Source organism: Rattus rattus, chromosome 3, assembly GCF_011064425.1.
Source record: "Rattus rattus isolate New Zealand chromosome 3, Rrattus_CSIRO_v1, whole genome shotgun sequence".
NCBI classification, from domain to species: Eukaryota; Metazoa; Chordata; class Mammalia; order Rodentia; family Muridae; genus Rattus; species Rattus rattus.
The window spans coordinates 123,642,887-123,660,579 of NC_046156.1; the positions used below are offsets into that span (position 1 = coordinate 123,642,887).

The following is a 17,693-nucleotide window of genomic DNA, read 5'->3' on the forward strand; positions in this document are numbered from 1 at the left end:
CATAGATGGCTGCTCATAATGTATACTCACATGCATGTGCCACATGCACACACATATAGCACACATACACACATACAAATAGCCTACCATGCATAAAATATATTTTGTTATTTTACATTATGCTGTAGTATAGTTTATTAAAGTTGAGTTCATTAAGACCCAACATTAATATGTTATTATAAACCCGAGATATTAAAAAAATTGGTTTTAAAAATTTATGTATTTTACTCAGGCATGGTACCATATTTCTGCAATTCCATCATTGGGGCAGGGGGCTGAGTTAGGAAGATGACAAAACATAGGCCATCTTGGAATATCTAAAAAAATTTCTGCATTTTATTGGCTGACTCTGTTACTCAGTTAGCCTGGTAACTGGTGCCCACTGAGTGTACCAGCAAGCAACCAGGATACCTTCCAGAATTCTGATGCAATCTCTAAACACTGAGCTATGAAGTAAATTTCAGAACATCAGTGCCATGAAATTAAGACTTTCAGCTCACTGTGGAGAGGAAAATGGAAGCTATAGGTTCAGAACTCCCCAGACTCCACACAGCATTCCGTCTGCATGCGTGTGTTCGTATAATAAACTCACTGTGACTATAAAGTCTCTCTGAGTCCTGAGTCTTAACAGACCGTTCATTAGAACCACAGTTTTCTGAACCGATGAGTGACAACTGCTCTTAGAAGTTAGAATGTTTAACAAGTGATTGTTCTTGCTAACTAAATGCTGAGGAAATGAGCTTAAACTCTCACAAGATACTAAAAGTTGTTTAACCTACTCTACCCTATCAGACCTGTTATTTGAATTTGGGGAATTAAATAATAGACTAAGTTTTGACATCCTGATGTCAATGTTCATGCCTACATTTATGGTCTAGCAAGTTTGTTAAAGTAAATGCATGGCAAGTGAGTGTGTGTGTGTGTGTGTGTGTGTGTGTGTGTGTGTGTGTGTGTGTGTGTCCGATAGGTATGTATACATGTGATTCATGTACTCCAGTGTGTATGGAGGGTAGAGACTGACCTCAGGTCCCCCACCATCACCACCACTACCACCTTACCTCCTCCTTATCTTTTGAACAAGATGTCTCAGTCTGGAGCTCACCAATTCAGCAAGACAACATAACCTAGAAGCTCTAGGAATCCTTCTGTGTCCACCATCCCAATGTGTTTGGTTTTTGGGGGGATTTTGTTTTTGTTTTTGTTTTTTTAATATCTGGGAATCTGAACTCAGAGCCTCATGCTTGTATGGCACACAGTTGAGCCATCTCCCCATTACCTACTTTTAAGATGTGACTTTATGATTAATAGCAAGCCAATAGAAAAGCACAGGGAAAACAAGAACACTGGACAAAGAAAAGAAAACCTCATATGTGATGATATTTCTAGCAGCTCAAGAAAATTATCTATGGGAAAATAAAATCCTTATTTTGCTCCTCTAGTGAAATATTAGTATTTCTTAAAATGTGAATTTCCTCTTCTTCCTCTTACATGTATGATTTTGTCAATGTTAAAGAATCCCCTTATCTTAGGGTTCTCACTGGGGAGATAGCTTAGTTTGCAAAGTGCTCACCATAAGCAAGTATAAGGAGGTCAGTTAGAAATCCTAAGCACCCTGACAAAATACTGGGTGCCATGGCATGTGCTTGTAGTCCTAGCAAAGAAGGCAGCAGGACACAGATGCTTGCATCGCCTTTTGATGTTTTCTACTCTACAGGTCTATAACACTGCCGGAGGTCCAACTGCTCAAGAATCTTGCGGTACTGTCTCATAGAATCCACAGCTCTCCCTTAACACCCAAAGCAAAGCCACTGTTCTGGAGTGAATAGGAAGCATCCACCCCAAGGCTTTTGTAGTGAAGGCTTGCTTGTCATTGTAGTGCTCAGAGGTCAGATTTTAGGGTAATGCCGACTGTGATTGTGACAGCTTTAATTTAAGCAATGATCATCCCATTGCTTAATACATCATTTGATGCTGTCATTGAGAAGTAGTGGTGAGGGAAGGTCTCTGTGTGCATCTTGACGTGAGCTTTCATCAGAGTTCTTTTCTCCCTCCTCCCCTCCATATCTCCATCTCCTTCTTCTTCACCTCTATCTCCATCCCTATCTCTGTCTACATTTCTTCCTCTCTCTCTCTCTCTGTCTCTCTCTGTCTCTCTCTGTGTCTCTCTGTCTCTCTGTGTCTCTCTGTGTCTCTCTGTCTCTCTGTCTCTCTCTCTCTCTCTCTGTCTCTCTCTCTCTCTCTGTCTCTCTCTCTCTCTCTCTCTGTCTCTCTCTCTCTCTCTCTCTCTCTCTGTCTCTCTCTCTCTCTCCCCTCTGACTACCATCTGGTGAATAGCTCCTTTCTGTTGTAATTTTGCTGCTGGCCACAGGCCTAAAATCAATGGATCTACTAGATCCTAGGCAGAGATCTCTGAAGCAACACCTGCCTCATTTCAGTTGTTTATCTTAGATATTGTGTCTCACGAGACCAATCTCACTAACACTGTTATAGAGATGTCTACTCAACATGCATGGAAATCCATGGCTCTAGAGCTTTATATTAATGACCAGCTAATTTAGGAATTATTAAAACTCCTTTGTATTGTGGTTGGTACTCACCTCCCAGCTGTTGTTACTAGTTGAGAGGATCCAAAAATTACCTTAAGACAGATAGAAAAGATTCACACAGGAATTTACCTCATTTCAGTGAGTAGGACAGTGATTTATATCCTCACAGACAGTGAAATACGTGGTTCCCCAAGGGAAACTACTGGGTAAGCAGGACCCATCCAACCCTGTGTGTTATTTTAGGTCTATGTTCCCAAGTATTTTCTTCCTTTCTTATTTTTACCTGACCATTCAAGCCAAAGAAAACATGTTCTTGGTTATAGTATTGAGCACACCAGTCTCGTAAGGTCTCCACTGAAGCCTTCCTTGCACAGCAAATAGAAGGACAATTTTGCTCGGGAGTCTCAGATGGGACAGAGTGGGATCCCATGAGCTATAGGACTTTGAATAATAACTATTTTTGACATACTTAGCTCTTCTGAGGAAAAAAAAGCAAAAGCAATTAAAAAGGTTACTCCAGAGAGATCTGGTCTATTACTTGTAGTTTGAGGCATTTCTGTCTGCTTGTAACCTACTCTTAAGGTATGGTGTGTGCTGTATTTTGGGTCACATGGGTGGGGAGGGAGAGAGTTGGGAGGCAGTGGCTCTTCAGATTGGCTGCTGGCTAAAATATATGTGGAGTTTATGGTGTTCAAATATAGATTGAAAGTGGGAGGAGAATAAAAAAATGGCCCCAACGAAACCTTTCCTAAGCATAGTTCAATGTAGAAACTTTCAAAACAGACCACTTACCAGTACAGTGTGATCTTCTGATAGAGGACCAGTCTAAACTTCTTTCTCTTCTCTAGTACATAAAATTCATTTTTTTCTAAAGCGAATTTTCTTTCATTTCAAAATTAGATACTATAAATATTAATTATATTTTGGTGTCAAAGAGATTTATGTTTTGAACACTTCTTTTAAGCCTGTCATAAAACTCTATTTGATCTTTGGGTAACAATTTAACTGGATTTGTGTGTGTGTGTGTGTGTGTGTGTGTGTGTGTGTGTGTGTGTGTGTGTGTGTGTGTGTGAATCTTCTTGCCTTATACCCCAGGTTTCCAACACTAGGTTTGTAGCCTTTCAGGTCATGTAGCCTTTATAGCCTCAGGTGATTAAATTTCTTTCAACAAAAGACAATGCTCATTCACTCATTCTATCTCTTTCATGGGGCTTTGGGTGTTAACTTAGATAATTAAGTTTACTGTATAAACTAAAAAGTATTATAACAACATAAGACATTATCAGTACTATTTCCATTTTTATGAAGAATTTTACAGTCTTTTAATTCCATGCCATTGTTGTAAGGAATCAGGGGAGATCTCTAAACCTAACTGAGAACAATCTACAGTAAAGAATGATTGAGTATTTGAATCCACTGTGAATTTCTTCTAGAAGTTTCTCCCCCTCCCCTGTCTTGTGGAAGAGCCTCTTTGTGTGTTTATGTAGTTTAGATAGCTTTTAATTTGTTTCTTTTTACTTGCTCTCAGCTATCACAGCTACCAGCCCTGTGGGAAGCTTTCTTTGTCTTATGATCCATTTTTAAGTGAGATAGTGAAACTGTTTTAGTTTAATGCATTTTTTTTCCTTCATGTCTTCTGTAAGTGGCATTTTTGAACAATTTCCGATTTATTCTGTTTTCATGGCATTTTAAAAAGATTACCCTTAGGCATTATGATGGTTTTAGAATAAATCTAGCTAAAAATTTTCATCCTCAGTGTAAAACAGAAAGCTCCTGGATGTCTGTAAATACAGTCCATCTTTCTGAGACCTTGCTGTTTGGAAGCAAGATTGTCCCCTGAGGATATTGAACAGCAGTGATTCATGGCATCTATTTGTCACTGTGTATTTCCAACACAATCTACAATCATCAATTTATTTAACCACCCGACCTGCCCAGGACTAAGAAGCAAATGTGACTATGCTAAGACGCAAGCTGGTGTGAGCACCCAAGATTGCTTTCTGAGCCATTAATACTACCCCACCTGTTTTGATTAAAAGTCACCTTCGGAAGAAAAAAGGCTAAGGTAAGCTCTTCCTAGCACTCCTTGTCCTTCATTTACTCTTAGCAGAGTGGCCTGTCACTGATTTGGTGGGACCGTGCATAACCCTGTTCCTTAGTTGCAGTTTGCTAGAGTAAATACAATGACAAAGCTGCTGTAGAAAGATCCCTTTAGGCCACTCTCTGTACTCTCCCTCTAAGGTCCAATTCTGATGCTACTTTATAGCTGGAAGAGGTCCTATCAAACTTCCCTTCTTTCTACCTCTGATTTACTCAATCTATTTCTCTGGCTCTATCTCAGTCAGTTCCTTACATGCTTCTGCTATGGCTTTTACCACAGGTTTAGTTTAGCTGAAAGCCTAGGACTGAGACACATCACATCTAGATTACACATCAGACTTGCTCACCTGTCTGCCATCATTCCCCAGCACAGTGGTTGAGGGGGTAGGAACTCAAAGCTTCCAGGCATCTCCCACTAGGCAGAATATAGGTGCTCTGGGAGGCCTTTACCTCCCAAAAGGTGGCTACCTTTTGCTCTGTGTGAAGATAAAAGATGGGACCCCCCAATCAAATGGATTTTAGTGCTCTACTCACCTCTCAAAAAGACAAAATGGAATTTTGAAATAAGAGATAAGAAGCAGTAAGAATTCCCACCCTCACCCCAAAGAATCATCATCATCACACAGTCAACCACAACTCATCTGACTAATAGCAGCCATCACTGGTGAGCATCTCCTTCATTGTTACCACAGCCATTGTCATCTTAGAAGTTTTTCCGTGTGCCTGGCATTGCTCTTGATGTCTTGCCAGTCAACACAGTGCTTGACATAGACATTCAATGTGGGAATCATCATTGTTGTTCATCAGGTAATAAAAGGTCAGGTTCCAAAAGACTAAGACAATATCCCAAGTTGGAATCGCTGGTGAGCTAGGCTACCTGGAGATAAGCCGGTGACATGTGGACTTTATTTATTTTTGTGCTACCCAGTACCACTTGGTACCATCTCAGCATCACTTGCTTCTTGGAATACCTGCTGATTGTGTCAGCTCCTTTTTCTTCTTTGTCTAGGAAGCTGGGAGGGATGAGAAGCCCAGAGGCTACATTCAGTGGAACGTTTTAGTTCTGTGGCTGCTCACAATCCCCATGTCCTCTAAAAGGGCCTCCTATAGAAGGTGACACTGTTAATGGCAAATGGAGCTCTGGTCACAGGAGGAATGGGGACAGGAGCTGAGGCCATTATTCTCTATTCTAAGATGTCTAAAGCAAGCCATGTCGGCTTTTATGTTTTCATACCTTACTTTGAGGCCTGTACCTTGAAGGCTACCTTTCTTCTCGGGTCCCCAAAAATGGTTTTTATTCTCAAAATTATAAAAGGCGACATGATTAGTGCATGCTCATGCTGTTTAAAGGCACAAAACCTTTTGAAACTCTTGAGTACAATTACACGGGGTGTGTTTAATTTTAAAAAAGCAGATTGAACTCCATTACTTCAGATTAGGGTTGTAGCATGTTCCTTAGTGTATTAGAGCATGTGGGTACTCAATGCAGCGTTAGCTGGAACCATTTAAGATTACTTGACAGGACATAGAGTCATTTGTAATTTGCATCAATCAAGGAAATCAATGAAATTAGCTAAGGTTTATTGTTCTCCCAAGACTTGTATGCTACCTGGCGTGATACCAGCAAAGACTGGCTCACTTCACTGAAAAGCTTCCTTCCATCTTATGACCCAGTCACATTGTCCTACAATTACTACAGAGGGTAGCCAACTGGGAAAGGAAAGTTAGGTTTGTGACCTGAGTGAGGGGAGTGTGTGTGTGTGTGTGTGTGTGTGTGTGTGTGTGTGTGTGTGTGTGTGTGTGTGTGTGTGTATTTTAAGTGTATAGTATGTTTTTGGATATTCTAAAAGACTAAAATTACTTCATCCTTTCTCTCATTATTTATTTATTTTTAAGGGAACATGCGACATGTGTATATTGTATGGAGTGGTGTGTGTGTGTGTGTGTGTGTATGTGTGTGTGTGTGTGTAATGCATGTATATGAGGGTACAGAGGCTTGTGTGCACATGTAGAGACTGAGTAAGGCTTCTGCTGTTCTCGATTGCTTCTGTCCTATTGCATTTCTCTGAATTTAAATCACCACCAATGAATTCTCAAACTGAAATTATCTTCCTGACCTCCATGCCACCCAATACTGGTATTGCAGGCATTCACAACATGTTCTCCTTTACCCATGAGAGCTGGGAATTCAAATTCAGGTTCTTAGGCTTATATAGTAAGTACCCTTACAGTTGAGTCATCCTCTCCTTCCTGCCTTTACTTTAACACATGCATGTTTATGTTTTACTTAATGGGCTTCATTTTAAGAGACTTTCATCGTCACAGGAGAAACAAATTGGCAACAGATACAGAAATTTCCATATCACCCCTCTTTCTTCACATGAATATCATCTCTCTTTACCCACATCTCCCACTAGAGTGATATAGTTGTTATAATTGAAAAAAACTAATTAACTCACAATGTCACCCAAAGTTCGTCATTCACTCTTGCTGTTATATATTCTGTGGTTTGTGCAAATGCATGACCTATATCCACTATTATAGGTCATGAAGAATAGTTTCACTGCCCTAAAAGCCCTGTGAGGATCATCTTCATTCCTTAAGCCCTGTAACCCTGGCAACTTGCCTTTGCATTGGCTTTCGCTTTGTGTGATTTGGATAGTGTTCAGTAAATCTTAACCACTTTGGTATTTGGGGATAATAATTTGCTCATCTATTAATCCTATCTATCCTAAGTCTACTTTATTCAAAATATATCACTGAGGACAATATATACATTCTTGATATTGCCTTACAAACAGGTTCCTTTGATTGTGAAAGCCTGGCTGATTTGGGACATAGCAAAACAGAACTTTGGAAACGCTGGGCTTTCCGGGATCCACCATCAGTGATTTCAGTAAAATAGATAATACTGGGCACAACAAAGTAGGACAAAGATAATGCAAAGCATTAAACCTGTTGCATGGACATGTTAGAGCCTCAGATGCATGTGTTGAAATTAGAGTGTACTAGTAAATGTCATAAGCCTGTGGCATTTCCAGGAAAACTGTCCATACCATTAGATGAGCAAATTTTGAGCCTCGACAAATGTACAAGTCCTGTGTAAAATTAAGAAAATAATACTAATAAAGGATTTTTTCCTGTAAAACAATGCAAGTAAGTATCTTCAAAGTAATTCAGAGTGGAGTGAGACAGAGTTTTCTTGATTGTATAGGGAAAACATTATTTCTAAATTAATCAGGGATATGTCACAAAATGACCAGATTTAGAGTCAACAAAGTCAATGACAAAGAGCATGAAAGTTAAGAATAATGACGAATGGAAAAATATGAAATAATATTTGCCATGACCATTAGATTCCAGGAGAAGAAAAATGCTCAAATGACTGCTCAGTGTTTGAGTTGTATGAGCGTTTCTTGAGAAAGAATAGACTTATGAATTAGAGGTAAGGATTGAGTCACTGTGTCTTACAGTGTATGCTATAATACACATATTTGCGGATACCAGGATCAAGCCAAAGTGCAGACAACACACAATTCTGCAGTTGGAGAAGCTTTCAAAACCTGGGAGAGAACATCAGACCATTAAGATGCTCCCTTTGCTGAGCTCTTGATTTGCAAATCCTTATCTCCACTCTCATGAGCCCAATAGTTTCTGATTGAATCTTTCCAAATTGTCGCTTCTTGTTCCAGCATCAAAACCCCTTTCTATGTTATTCCTTGTGACTTGAATCTCAGATATTGTTTTTTTACCTAGTGTAACAGAAGCAAGTCTCAGAAGGTATAAAGGACTGCCTTGGTCTCTGTCACCTGCCTCTCTCTCTCTCTCTCTCTCTCTCTCTCTCTCTCTCTCTCTCTCTCTCTCTCTCTTTCGTAGGGTAAACACCCAGGTATCATTCAGCACAACCAATATTTAAATTGAGTTTGTATTAAGCAAGCCAGCAACTTCCTGGAAATAAATACATCTCACAGTCCAATTCCAAATGCATATTACATGGAATTTATAAATATAAAGAATGCATAAAAATTTCATCGTGATTGTCAGTTGCATGGGAAAGCAAGCAGTTTAACAGAAGCCAAGAACATGTAGTTAGCTAGCTGGGACATTTTGCCCTTGAGTTTCTAGAACAGGGTTGGGTGCTTGGAACGTTTCAGGGCACGGGATAGAAAACAAAGATGGCGTAAACTGAGACAAAAGGAGAAACCTTTACCTTGTTACACTTTCCTCTTCTCTCCTCCCTCCTCTCTCCTCCCTCCTCCCTCCTCTCTCCCCTACCTTTCTCTCTCCTCCTTCTTCATCCCCTCTCTCTTTTCATCTCCTTACATCCCTATATGTGCATATTAGCCTGTCATTCTGAATATATACAGACATACATGCATATAATATTTTCCCTAAGATTTCATGTGTAGAAGAGTACCAGGGAAGTAAATATCTTACCCATGTTCTTCCTGACATGGGAATGTAGTTTGTATTTTCATAATTCCCAACTATGGAAACTAAGAATATTTGACCCATTATTTATAATTTCTGACCAAACATTTAAAAAAATGTGTTCAGACACACACCACTTGCATCTAATACAAAAAACAAAACAAAACAGAAACAGAAACAAAAAAAACTGACAAGATTTAGCAGACACTTATATACTCACAAATTTAAATAAAATTGGCTTAATCCTAAAATTCTCTTTAAAAAAAATCAATAGTTTTAGAAATGGTCTAAATGTATTAAGGCCAGTATACTACAGGTGTCAAAACATTTCAGGAAAGCTTTATATGACAAGAATACAAAGATTTCATTTTTTTCAGAGATCATTAGTGATTTGATTTTTAAACATTTATTTTATTATTTCCTTGAGAATTTCATAGTCAAGTACTGTAATTACATTATTTTTACCCTACCCTCTTCACACTACAGATGTTCCTTTGCTGCATAACTCTCTCTGAAATCCATGACTTGTTCTTTTTTAACTATGTAACATGCGAAATCAATTTAGTATTGCTCATATGTATGTGAGTTTAGGAGTAAGTGCTTGGGATTGGAACAGGGGGCTCACCACTGCATAAACAAAAGTGATTCTTCCTCAGCAGCCATTAACTGTCTGCAGCCCTGTAGGTAGGCGTTATTCCTTGTAAGAGTTCTGCCTTCACACTGGCATGTAAAGTTGATCTTTTCCAAGTACAGTTCTTTTTTAGAGGACTAGTTGTTCAGATTTCACGAGTGTTATTCCCTATTCTGTATGGAAGACACTATCCAACAGTGGATGCCCTGCTTCTCACCATACTTCCATCCCCCTTCTTCCACGATGTTCTCTGAACCTTAGATTTAGGGACTGTGTTATATATGTGCCAATTAGGGGTGATCACTCAAAAATATTTTGTTCCCTGGCCTTTGACCAGTTGTGGATTGCTGTGATGGTATAAAGTTGCGTCTTTGCTGAACGATGAAAGCTACATTTATCTGTGGTGTGAGGATAGGTATTTAGCATAAAGTTGAGAATTATACTGGTTTAGGACAGCAGCAGCAATATGTTCTCCTCCGTGATCCATGACATCACCAGCCACAGGGGACTGACTAGGGTGACGGTAGTACCATGCATGAATTTCCTCTTGTGAAATGAGCTGGTCAGATGGCTGCTGTTTGCACCTGAGATATGTGTCACTGCCGGCTCTTGGTCAATGTGATTCATTGGCTTTACAGCAGTTTGGGACTTTTAATTACTGTTCTCCTTTGACAGATTGCAAAACATCTTCAGATAATAGATCTAATCCTCAGGAAGGTAGCTTCCAGATCAGTTCCAATTTGATTCCTCCAAGTCTTGCAGATGAAGTGTGCAGTGTTTTCTACAATAGCAGTCTTACCTTTAAATCCTGGGAAACAACCAAGGCCAATTACAATACTCCATGTAACTTAAATTTGTTTAAATTATTTACACATGTGTACATGCACACGTGCACGCACACACACACACACACACACACACACACACACACACACATCCTCCATAAGACAAGGCTTCATAACATATCCAGAACAATGGTAGTTATAATTTAGACAGTCAAGAAATTGAACTAATTCAAAGGACATAGTCATTAATAAATAAAACCCTGCTCTAAATTGATTATTTTTCATCTCCTACTTACTTTAAATAAGGTAGTGTCGTGTGGTATAGTGTCAGCCTGGGAGCTACTTACAATAGAACCAGTTTACTCAGGCTTCTAACCAAAAAGCACAAGATTCGAGGTTCTGAGCCTGTGGACTATATGTCTATACAAAGTGTAGACATGGGCAGTGGGATTATGAAGAATTTCTGCAATTCCTACCATGACATTATAGAAGAAAACCAACTCAACCCCCAAAATAACTAATTAAAAATACAAATAAAATTAATTAAACTCATAGATATTTTTCTGTAGTGACCTATTACTCAAATGAAAACATCCCCCTCCTCCTTCACATAGTTGAGGATGATGTAAATGAGTAAGTGTTTTCTAGAAATATGTCACATGGTTTTCATTGATGATGAGGCTTCCAATTTCCTTCATTCCTTCCATCCATCTTCCTTTCTTCCTTCCTTTCTTTCTTTCTTTCTTTCTTTCTTTCTTTCTTTCTTTCTTTCTTTCTTTCTTCCTTTCTTTCTTCTTTCTAGCCAGCTCCTTTTGAGCATTGGTAGTTGAAAACACAACTACCTTTGCAGTGCCATGAATGGGAATACCATTGAGTGAATTTTCAGAAGTCTCCAGAATGCGTTGCTGCTAATCTTCTGAGCCATTAGTGGTATTCATATGATAAAATGTTAATGTTTCTTTTCTAATTTAAGTGCATTTCTGAACATACCTCAAAGCCAAGGCGTGCTGGGTTGAAATGAGGAAGGTGATTGGATTTGATTTTAATAGAACAGAGCATTGATGGAATTGAGATTGGCCTCATTATGACTCTCAGTCCCATACTAGATCCTTGCTTTCTGCATTAAAGAGCATATGGTAATAACTTTTTTTTAAAGCTTTACTGTTAAAGATTTAGTAGAAAGATTATCTAGAATACCTTTTTTTATCAAATATCTTATTTAAATATGAGGAATTCTTTAAAGCATTAGCATTAAAAATTCACAGAGCCTACAAAATTAAAGATAGGAAAATCTATTAGGTTATCTTTCTTCTCCCAGAAAGGGATTACTTCAGAGGGAAGAACTATAAAAATGAAAATAATATGTGAGACGATGATAATATCAACAATGGGAGATGAGAGGGAAAGGATGCACAGTGTTAGCTGCAAAAGAAATCAGCTGAAATAAACGCATTCTTCTTTAAGCAATCCTGACCACATTCTATGTGCTATTTACATGTCAAAGAATCTATAATTATGTCATCCCTTATTCTTGTTTTGGTTTGGAGTTTTTAACTCTTAAGTGGCCTTCAGATGTGTTCTGTTATAAATAAGCAGCAGAACTGGGCATATGATTGAAAATTCCCAATGTGAAGTATCATGTGGAACCGATTTAATAAGCTTGGCCTTTCTGGTTTTAATTTTCAGTATAGAATTCAGTTTAACCACACATATAGGCCATGTACATTTTGTTACATGCTATGCCCCAAAATCGAAATGACATTGTGTTACGTATGTATCAGAAAGAGATTATTGGCACATTTACAAATCAAGACTGTCTCTGATTTTATGTCTCATAACCAATGAGTATCATTATCTTGAGTGTAAAATTAGATAATTACCTTCAGAATTATCAGTTGTGACCAGGCGGCAGTATTTAACAATTTGATGCTGGGATGATATCCAATCTACAAATGTGTTAGGCTACATGCATAGCCACTCTGGGATGCACGTAACCCACAAAGAGCTGGTTGGACATGCCTGATTGAGTACCACTGATACTTCTCACTTGAAGTCTCCTTAGGGTAACTCTGTAATTATCAGAAGAAGACTTGGCCTTTAGAAGTCACGACCCTCATTCTGCTTCCTTTTAGTAGGCATCTGTGACTTTACTTCTTATGACAGAGCACTCTGTCATTTAGCAACAGTATGGGCAGTGCATTGTCTTACTGGAGCTGGTGATTCATGAATGCTTCTGCCTGGACACTCGGGTGGAATGCTAGCAGCTACAGATGGAATTTATGGCCCCAGTGAAGGAGCAACACTTACTAATTTGATTTTTGATGTACTATAACCATTCTAAACACTCAATAGATTTTAATGCTTGTTGCAGGAGTCAGAGCTGATGACCTCAGAAATGAAGCAGCTTTATTGACGAGGAGAGGGGGAAAATGGTACTTAACTCTGACAGTTATTTTAAGAGTGTTAATGTTCATACCTGAACTTACTGCCTTATCATGTGCCAGGGGATATTTAGATGTCAGAAAGCAAAGAATGCTGTGAAGTTGTCTCCAGAAGTTGTCTTCCTTACTCCGACTCTTGTCAGTCACTTTTGACCACTCCACAGGTGGGTCTCTCTAAAACACTCTTAGTTTGATGATCGCTTCTACATCTGGAATCAGCTAAAACCCAAGTCACTTCCTACTCCTCTGTGACATTTTCATCATAGCATTATTAGAAACAGGAAGACTCACCTTAAATCTGACATCCTTCGGATGTTGGCCCACATAAAATGCTATAGAAGAAAGAAACTTTGGTTTTTGCCGCTTGCCATCACTCTCGCTGGCGTGTAGCTCTGTCTTGTTGATGTGGCCAGCACAAAGTTCAGCCTCCAGTATTTCAGAGTAGACTGAAGGCCAATAGCTCCCCAGCAAACCTTCAGGACCCCAGTGCCAAATGGGGGCTACAGAGACATCCAGCATCTAGATTGAACATCTACCAGCTTCCTGGCTTTTCCCCAGTGAGATGGCCACCACTGGACATTCATTTACTCTATTCTGTTCCTTTAGAAAACCCTGACCGGCACAGAAAGGTAGAGGGACCTCTCTGAATTTAGCACACTAAGGGAGGCAGAAATAGCGCTCAGAGGCAGGTCTCTGTGAGTGCTAAGCCCATCTTTGCATGCCAGACTGTGCTTTCTGTTTCTGTACTGTGAATCTTGTCACTTACACTTAGTGGCATGGTCCATATGCCATTGAGCTAATGACTTATTTTTTTCCCTCTATGTGTTACACAGCATAAGCGTTATACAATCTGAAGTAGATTTCTCTCCCTGTATCATATGTGAGAGCAGATCCTCATTTGCATATTCATTTCTCTTAATGCCTTCTAAAACGGGTTGTTGAATCATATTTCTTAACAGTAAAGCTGAAAATGTCATATCCACACTGATGGAACTAATTTCACAAGCAATCCAAAGGTAATATTTTATAAAATAATCCAGTTACTTTATCTAATTTAAAATGCGATGTTCTGAAGTTTAGGCCGAACCTTAGCACAAAATTTACACCGTGATATTATAGATCGTTGCACTGAATGGAAAGTTCAGGTACACAGGAAATTCAAAGAGATACTAAGAGGGATGTGAAAGGAGCCACAACGGAAGGAGTAGGGAGAGAGGAAGCAATAGCTGGGTGACTGTGTTTACGATAAATTATTATTTTTTATTTAATCTTTCCTTTACAGTCCACACTTTATACTCCGCCTGGTCCACCCTCTGACTATTCCACATTCCATACCACCTCCCCCACCACTTTCTTCAAGAGGATGTCCCCATGCCCCCGACCCCTCAACCCACTAGACCTCCCCAGTCCCTGGGGCCTCCAGTCTCTGGAGGGTTGGGTGCATCTTCCCTGACTGAGTCCAGCCCCAGCAGTCCCCTGCTATATATTTGTTGGAGACCTCATATCAGCTGGTGTATGCTCCTGGTTGGTGGCTCAGTTTCTGCGAGATCTCAGAGGTCCAGGTTAGTTGAGACTGCTGGTCTTCTTATAGGGCCGTCCTCCTCCTCAGTTTCTTCCAGCTTTTCCCAAATTCAACCACAGGTATCAGCTGCTTCTGTTCATTGGTTGCATCTAGATGTCTGCATCTGACTCTTGAAACTGTTTGTTGGGTCTTTTGGAGGGCAGCCATGATAGGCCCCTTTTTGTGAGCACACCGTAGCATCACTAATAGTGTCAGGTCATGGGCCTCCCCTTGAGCTGGATCCCACTTCGGGCCTGCCATTAGACCTCCTTTTCCTCAGGGTCTTCTCCGTTTTTGTCCCTGCAGTTCTTTCAGACAGGAACAATTCTGTGTCAGAGTTTTTGATTGTGAGATGATAATCCCATCTCTCCACTTGATGCCCTGCCTTTCTACCGGCGGTTCTTCAAGTTACCTCTCCCCACTGCAGGGCATTTCATCTAAGGTCCCTCCTTTTGAGTCCTGAGAGTCTCTCACTTCCCAGGTCTCTGGTATATTCTAGAGGGTCTTCCCACCTCCTACCTCCCAAGGTTGCCTGTCTCCATTCTTTCTACAGGTACTCAGGGGTCAGTCCTGTTCACCCCACTCAATACCTGCTCATGTTCCACTCTTCCTCTCCCTGTCCCCTTTCCTGCCCAGGCCCCTTCCTCCCCATTCCTATGACTGCTTTCTTCTTCTTCCCAAGTGGTACTGAGGCATCCTCACTTGGGTCCTTCAGCTTGTTAAACTTTTTGAGTTCTGTGGATTGTATCCTGAATATTCTGTATTTTTTTTTTTGTTAATATCCACTGATTAGTGAGAACATACCATGCGTGTCCTTGTGGGTTTGAGTTTCCTCACTTGGGATGGAATTTTCTAGTTCCCTCCATTTGCCTGCAAAACTCAGGATGTCCTCATTCTTAATAGCTGAGCAGTATTCCATTGTGTAAATGAGCCACATTTTGTGTATCCATTCTTCTGTTGTGGGACATCTGGGCTGTTTCCAGCTTCTGACTACCACAAATAAGGCCGCTATGAACATAGTGAAACATGTCCTCTGTGGCATGGTGGGGCATCTTTTGGGTATATGCCCAAGAGTGGTCTAGCTAGGTCTTCAGGTAGATCTATTTCTAATTTTCTGAGGAGCCTCCAGACTGATTTCCAGAGTGGTTGTGCCAGTTTGCAATCCCACTAGCAATGGAGGAGTGTTCCTCTTTCTCCACATCCTCACCAGCATGTGCTGTTCCTTCAGTTTTTGATCTTAGCCATTCTGATCAGTATGAGGTAGAATTTCAGGTTGTTTTGATTTACATTTCTCTGATGACTAAGGACTTTGAACATTTCTTTAAGTGCTTCTCAGCCATTTGAGATTTTTCTGTTGTGAATGCTCTGTTTAGCTCTGCACTGCAGTTTTTAAGGCATCAATTCTAGATGCTTCCTTCTTTGTCAAAGATCAAGTGTTTGTAAGAGTGTGGATTTATTTTTGGGTATTCAATTATACTCCATTGATCAACATGTCTGTATCTATACTAATACCATGCAGTTTTTATCACTATTGCTCTGTAGTATAGCTTAGGGTCAGGGATGGTGATTCCCCTGGCTGTTCTTTTATTGTTAATAATTGTTTCACAAAAAGATCTTAGAAAATGGAGAGACCTCCCATGCTCATGGATTGACAGAATTAGCATAGTAAAACTGGCCATCCTGCCAATAGCAATCTACAGATTAATTAAATCCCCATCAAAATCCCAACGCAATTGTTCAAAGACATGGAAAGAACAATAAATTATTATATTCATATATGGAAATGTCAGGATGAATCCCTTTATTTTGTGCTTAAAAAGCAGATAGAAAAATAAACAGTCACTAAGGCTAATATAAACTGGGCTGGTGCAGAAGCATCAGTTGATTCATTTGAACAGAAGGCAAGTCATAATAGATACCCACAGTGTGATAAGATAGCTTTTCAATCACAAACATAGCTAAATTACAGGAGAAAGGAAGATTGGGGCTGGCAAGTGGCTTAGCAGGTAAAGGCACTTGTCACCAAGTCAGATGACCCAAGTTTGAGGCCCAGGATCTACACAGTACAAGGAGTGAACCAGTTCCAGCAAATTGTCTCTGACCTCCTGATATGTGCTATAACAATATATGTGTGTGTTGGCATGTGCACACACATACACATGTGCATGCACACACAAACATACTTACAATACTCACACATGTTCACACATATTCTTTTTTTATTTTTATTATTTTATTAACTTGAATATTTCTTATATACATTTAGTGTTATTCCCTTTCCCGGTTTCGGCAAACATCCCCCCCCCCTCCCCTTCCTTATGGGTGTTCCCTCCCCACCCTCCCCCATTGCCACCCTCCCCCCCAACAGTCTAGTTCACTGGGAGTTCAGTATTAGCAGGACCCAGGGCTTCCCCTTCCACTGGTGCTCTTACTAGGATATTCATTGCTATCTATGAGGTCAGAGTCCAGGGTGAGTCCATGTATAGTCTTTAGGTAGTGGCTTAGTCCCTGGAAGCTCTGGTTGCTTGGCATTGTTGTACATATGGGGTCTCGAGCCCCTTCAAGCTCTTCCAGTTCTTTCTCTGATTCCTTCAACGGGGGTCCTATTCTCAGTTCAGTGGTTTGCTGCTGACATTCGCCTCTGTATTTGCTGTATTCTGGCTGTGTCTCTCAGGAGCGATCTACACTTCTGCACTTCTTTGCTTCATCCATCTTGTCTAATTGGGTGGCTGTATATATATGGGCCACATGTGGGGCAGGCTCTGAATGGGTGTTCCTTCAGTCTCTGTTTTAATCTTTGCCTCTCTCTTCCCTGCCAAGGGTATTCTTGTTCCCCTTTTAAAGAAGGAGTGAAGCATTCACATTTTGATCATCCGTCTTGAGTTTCATTTGTTCTAGGCATCTAGGGTAATTCAGGCATTTGGGCTAATAGCCACTTATCAATGAGTGCATACCATGTATGTCTTTCTGTGATTGGGTTAGCTCACTCAGGATGATATTTTCCAGTTCCAACCATTTGCCTACGAATTTCATAAAGTCGTTGTTTTTGATAGCTGAGTAATATTCCATTGTGTAGATGTACCACATTTTCTGTATCCATTCCTCTGTTGAAGGGCATCTGGGTTCTTTCCACCTTCTGGCTATTATAAATAAGGCTGCTATGAACATAGTGGAGCACGAGTCTTTTTTATATGTTGG

At 40.1% G+C, this 17,693-nt stretch overlaps 1 protein-coding gene across 1 annotated transcript in view; it reads left to right on the forward strand.

The window, feature by feature from the left end:
- LOC116896971 (EGF-like and EMI domain-containing protein 1) overlaps positions 1-17,693 on the forward strand; it is a 566,362-nt gene that overhangs the window by 287,130 nt on the left and 261,539 nt on the right. The window lies entirely within an intron of this gene.